Source organism: Pieris brassicae, chromosome 2 (genome assembly GCF_905147105.1).
Source record: "Pieris brassicae chromosome 2, ilPieBrab1.1, whole genome shotgun sequence".
In the NCBI taxonomy this organism is placed as follows: Eukaryota; Metazoa; Arthropoda; class Insecta; order Lepidoptera; family Pieridae; genus Pieris; species Pieris brassicae.
The window spans coordinates 13,621,064-13,627,703 of NC_059666.1; the positions used below are offsets into that span (position 1 = coordinate 13,621,064).

At 33.9% G+C, this 6,640-nt stretch overlaps 1 long non-coding RNA gene across 1 annotated transcript; it reads left to right on the plus strand.

Annotated features, from left to right (window-relative positions):
• The first annotated feature begins 2,755 nt into the window (after window positions 1-2,755).
• LOC123720330 lies at window positions 2,756-5,316 on the plus strand. The gene is made up of 4 exons (XR_006756049.1): window positions 2,756-2,845; window positions 3,787-4,050; window positions 4,548-4,674; window positions 5,204-5,316. It is a non-coding gene; the product is annotated as an uncharacterized LOC123720330 (long non-coding RNA).
• Window positions 5,317-6,640: the final 1,324 nt, after the last annotated feature.

Sequence of the window (6,640 nt, forward strand, 5' to 3'; positions counted from 1 at the left end):
CAAGTCAATTGGTGCACAGATAGAGATCGAATCTACGACCCCATGAATGAGAGACGTACGTTGAAACCAATAGGCCAAGACTGTGACAGTTCAGCTTTTAACTCGAGATATTTCTTTAAATGATCAGCGATGTTACACGCTTTATACTAAAAACAAATTCCATTCCCAATATATCAAGCGTATCTTACCAAATCCGGGCGAAGACGCAATAAAAAATAATAAATTTGTATTAAAATTGAGTCGTTTCAAAGCAATATGAGATAAAACCTATAACTTGAGATTACTTACTCACCATTTGCAAAGGTAAATTTTATTTAGTAATTGAAACTGGGATTGGAATTTTTATTTGCGGATATAAAATTGTGCTTAAACTTAAATTTAGTTAGCAAGTTGTTTATAGTAAATTATATTTTTCTGTCTCTGTCATATCAAATATAGATTTTTCAAGGTTTTATAATTGACGATAGGTACTAGCTGGAGCTCGTTACTTCAAGCACTTGCCAACATTCTCAGTGACCATGACGATATCATTTAACATCAGGTGAGCCTCTATCCCGTTTGCTCTATAAAAAAATAAAACAACCGAATTGTTTATTTATTTGCGTATCAGTATTCCTACAGTGGTACAAATAAACGTGATATAAAATGTTATACCAAGAATAACCTAAGAACATGCAAAATGTCTACTAATTAACCCGGAACAACTTAAACCTAGTACCTACAACGTCGGTGTAACTGTTCATACTAGCGTCATTCCAGCCGCCATCCTAGTTTAAGTCTGACATAACGTAAATGACAGACGGATTTTTAATGAAAGCCGTTTCAACAATGTTTTGAGAGGGAACAAGTTCATGGTAGATTACATGAAGACTCTGGCTATGCTTACACTCCTTATTTATTTACACCAGCACTAAATCTGACTACCTATAAAGAAGAAGCAAACAATTATGCCTACATTAAAACCGGCAATAGTGTAGAGAGATGTTTTGGCGTATGGAACAACCGATCAGGGGATTCAGAACATCAACAGAACCAAGATGTATATAGTATCATTGTCAGTCTTGCACAATATAGCCATTAAATTGAAAGAGGAACCTATCTCTGATGATGCTGCTGCGTGGAGCAGCAGTGAGGGCCATATTTATTAAAGAACTTTTAAATTTGATAGGTTTATAACAATTGAGTTATTTTAAGAAATAAAATATTTTTAATATGTTGTGCTATTTATTTTTGAAACATTTTTATTACATTATTCTATTTATTTTAAAGTGACTACTAAAGTCTTCACTAGAATGTCTGTCTGTAATTTTTATTAATCTTTACTTAGCTGTGTATCTTGGCCATATTCTTAATTCTTTGTTTGTGTTTCTTTTGAAGGCGCTAACTTTCAAGATTTAGTATTTCAGAACAATTAAGTTATTTAAACAAATAAATCATTATTCTATTGATTTTTAAGTGATTACTAAAGTCTTCACTAGAATCTCTGTCTGTAATTTTAAATTTATATTATATTAGTGTTCTTTTTGAAGGTGCCCATTTTCCAGAGCTTGAAAACTATGCATATCTGCATATAAGGCTTCCCCAAAACTAAAACTATCTTTACTTGCTTTATGTAACAAATAAGAGAATATTAATTTAGGCTCTGTCCATGCACAACTAAAAAACAATTATGTTTTGATTAAACAATGTAGTTTTTGAGATACAGGTACTTGTTAAAATAAACCACTTCCCTGTTATTTCGATCCAACCCTTCATTTTCTACTTTTTTGTGTTCATCCTTAAATAAATTATGGACCAATAGGGTTGTCATATATTTCTAAAAAGCTGCTGTAAAATTCAACAAAAGCAACATTTATGTTTTAGTTTTACTCGACATTCACAATTCTACATACCTTTTCTTCTTTCTTCCAATAAATCAAGCGTTCTCTATTATTACTAGGCATTTTAAAATCTTTTTAAACTGGTTATAATAATGAAAATATTCAACCTCGGATCAAAATTACAGCGTCAAACAAATTTCTGTTTTTTTCTTTAGTACATCAATGAAATGCGACGTTGCCGTCTTGTGCCCATGACATAACGTGGGAATAGTTATACCAACGTTGTAACGAGTTTATGAGTAAGAAATTATGATCTCCTTATTCTTAGCATATTCTAAGTATAACCCGTGGCGTAGCTACCTAGGGGTTAGGCGGGGCAGTGCCCCGGGGCCCTCAAGCTCAGGGGGCCCTCGAATCTATACCAGAAATCTCGATCGAACTGAACTTTCGGAAATTCCTCCCATTTCTAAAATAAATATGACAGGTTGCAACCTCACTTTATTCATGATATCTCAGTTGAGAGAAATTAAAAAGTTATGTTAAAGAAATTCCCCTAAATTCTTTCTGTAGGTTGGCAGTATTGTCAATTTGACGGATAATAATATGTGCGTTTTATTGTGAATTCGATTTAAGATTTTTTTTTCGAGAACGGTTAAGAAATTAATGCTGTATCAGGAGTAAGTAAGCTAAAGTCAATAAACTTTATGTACTGGTTAATATAGTGGTTCAATTTTATTTGATTTTACCACTCATATTGATGTCCGTTAAGTCAATAAATCGTGTCAAATCTATAGATTTCGCTACCTACTCGGCCACAATCTAATATTTTTATTACCTGCGCATGGCACGTACCAGTGCATGTACGTGCCATGGCTGTACATTTTCATCACTTATAAGCGTGATGATTTCCTAAATCGTCGGAGTTACACCCCGAGAGCATAGCTAGACGTGCATTGCATACATAGTAATTAGCACGTCATTATTTCGCTCATATTCTATTGTTATACGCGACTGGTTAATATAGGGTAAACCAAAAATCCTCTATTATTTAAAGCACCCCGATAACCCAGTAACTGTATAGTGCACAAAAAAGAACTTAAGTAGCTTAGCATTTTTAAAGTATTTGTATATTTCATATTTTTATTAAATAAAACCTAATCAGCATTTTACATAGCAGTGGGACCCAATTTTTTAATTCCTAGTATAAGGTTGGAATGAGTAAGTTTTTATTTGTATCACTGTTAGGGATCAGAAGCTGTAAATAAAATAAAAAAAAAACCACTTAACCCACCTACAAAGTTTTATTCCTTACAAAATAATTTTATTCAACTCACTACAACAATCAAATAATAATCGAACAAAAAGAATAATTACCAAAAGCCGATACTAATACATAGAAGAACAACTATACAAAACCGAAACGTCCGTCACGTCCGAGAGCCAAACGCAGAATGAATTTAATGCGTTTTTTTAAAATGGAATCTCGCTGTTGTCCTTAAGGGATTTTACAGCTCAGCTCAGGCTGTATTGGCGAGCATAGATCGGCCTGAATTGGAATTGAATCCTGTGAGTCTCGGACCTCGGCTTGGGCCGGTCAATCGCCTGAAGGGCAATCCAATGTGGTGTTCCACTCCTTTTTTTATAACCTCTCACTCTATTGGGATTTCTATCTAAGAATACAATATCTAAACAATTAGATTTTACACAAGCCAAAAACAGACACATTCATACATAAACACAAAACACAGTTAAGAAATGTACGTGTTATTACGTACGTACACAAAAATATTAAATATTCTATATCTAGTAAAGGATACCAGAATTTTTATATTATTTTTTTAGCATTTTTTAGTTACATTAAACATATATTTGCTGGTAATTTGTGTTATAATTTGAAGGTATACTGACTACATGACTGAGATACGCAAATAGTTTCAAATATTTAGGTTTACCTTGTTAATTGCAGGTAAGGCAGTGGCATAGAACAGGAAGCGCTAGAAGATTCTTATTTCGGAGCTCACTTTTTGCTTCGCAGAGTCAGCGGATTGAGTCAAATTGCGTGGGAGTTGTAAAACAATAGACGCAATACGCAACGTTGCATTCGATTAGTCAAATTTAATGAAGCGACGCATCACATCACGTGTCAACGTGTTTGCTGGACGCTGTTGACCAATCACAATCAATCGAAACGTAGAATCGATTTATGAAAGAACCCTTTAACAATCTGGTGGTAAAATTTAAAGTTTCCATATTCGGCCACACATAATGACGTGCAATTTTGTGTTAACAGATAGGATACAAGTTACAATTACATTATGAGTCATATTATATTCAATGCTTTACGTTATCAAAATAATATTAATTTTAATGAACTATCAAATAATCATTAATATAATAATATTTTTTCCAAAAGTAGTACACGATTTTTTAAAATCTCTAGCAGCAAGATCTTTGAATGTTTTTGATAAATTATTATAAACTTTAATTGCTGTACAAAAGGTGTTTTCCTTTTCAATTCCTGATTAATCTGTGGCATAGCCATTTTACCCCATGCCGACTTTGATAATGGTACATTGCTGTTCACTTAAAAAAATATATGTTTCTGTAAACGTATATTCAACATAGACAACATAATAGACTAGAAGCCTAGTGGACGTAACTTAGTTCCAAGACAATTATTAGCAAGATCGTTTAATCTCATTAGAGTTGTAAATGTAATTGTTTCAGTCAGACAAAGTGGTTACGAAAACACGAAGATTTGGTAACCGATTTTTCATATCCTTCAAAAGCTGTGTTGCCCAAGTGGTTTCAACGTGCAACTCTCATCTCTGAGATCGTAGGTCCGTTCTCGGGTGTAAGTATTGTCCATGTGCGCATCATTCGCTCGAACAGTGAAGGAAAACATCGTGAGGAAACCGGCTTACCTTAGATCGAAAAAGTCGACGGCGTGTCTGAGTCACAGGAGGCTGATCACCTACTAGCATTTAGATTGACAAATGATTATGAAACAGTTACAAAAATTTGAGGCTCATACCCTAAAAGGTTTTAATTACTCACAATGTTAGGCAAAACTATTAATCAATTTTTATCATGTTATTATTTGCTTGTCTACATTTCTTAGAATGTCGCTTCTATGAAATGTTATATATGCAATACTAAATTAGCTTACGCTGTAGTCGGTTACATGCTCTGGCATGGCGTAACTTCCACGTCATATGCCCGGTTAACGTGTGCAAAGTTAAACTGTATGTTCTCACATTTACATGGAAACACAAGGGCAAATAGTTTGCATGTAACCGATCCAGGTGACATCTTTATAAATGAACTAAAATTAAACTATTGTAATTGATAATCACAATAGATTTTATTTGATTTAATTGTAGATCACGTGGCCGTCACTAAGAAGATGGACTGATCCGGTGGTCGTTCTCAAAACTGTACACTTTAATAAGAGAGGCGCTGGACGGAAATCCATGGAGACAGATTGTCCGCTCCAAATGTTTCCTTGCTGACCACGGCGCTCTGACATGAACTAGCACCACCACTATGTAGAACCAGCTGCCCACTGAAGTATATCTGAACGAAGTAAGTCCGAAACAATTAGACTTATGGTCTTAGGATACCAGTTCCTGAAAGGCTAGCAAGGCAGTTTCGAGACATTGGGTGTCCATGGGCGGTGGTCACTCATCATGTGGTATTTTTGCCCGTTTGGCCCCTTTTCTATATAATAAAATAAAAACAAATTTAAAAAAATATATTTTATTTATTTACACTCTCCACAAGAATTGAAATAATAATTGTATTAACAATAAACTTTAATAATAATATATTAAGCGATCTCAGGCAACCCAATTTAAAAATATTATAATAATAGACATATTGTAGAAGTCATATATAGTCTACTTATAACCAATGAACTTACCAAGGCAAAAGAAAAAGAAGAAAAGCAAATGTAGAGATTAAAACATTTTTTTATGTGAACCTTTGAATGAAAATTACGGTTACATTTTTCCATCATTACGCGCCATCTTTTTAAACTTTCATTCATTCAACTTTACTTAACCAATGATAATAAAGCCTTTTGTTAAATTTTATCCCATTTAACCAATTTCTGAAAAGTTGCACATTTTTTTTACTGCAGTATCGCTACGTTTCTCAGCAAATTTAGGTCTGTATTTAGCCATCACTGAAGTGCTTAGCAAGAGTTTAGACCAACTGAGTGCATGCTTACAGCTCTAACATTTTCGCAAAATAATTATTTAACTCATAAAGTCTCCGTCGACACTTGGCCTGTTTCGCTGTGTCAAACTTAATTGAAGTGGTGTCTTTAAATAGATCCGCCCTTGATTTTCACCTTTTTTACTATCATTTTGAAGGGTGTCTCGCGTCATTAAAATTTTTTAGCGACTAAGTAATTTACGTCGTTTTAGATAAATAATGTTTTAACGTAAAAATTATCAGTACAAGATTGTACTGATAAATAACGCACTTGTGATTCTTCTGGTAACATTAGCGGCGGTGGTATCACTTAACATAAGCCTCATTTGCCCCTGCTATGTAAAAAAAGAATTTATAATGCAATTGTCGAATAATAAGGTCTCCGTGTTTTAGCTAAATTATGATATTGTTCCATTGATGATTTTATGAAGCAAATGGCTGTTTGAATTTATTTTAAAGGTATTTCAGGATATTCATAAGTATTTTTTTATATAACAGGGGGCAAAAGGGCAAGAGGCCCACCTGATGTTAAGTGATACCGCCCACATACCGGACACTCTCAATGCCAGATGGCTCGCGAGTGCGTTGCCGGCCTTTTGAAT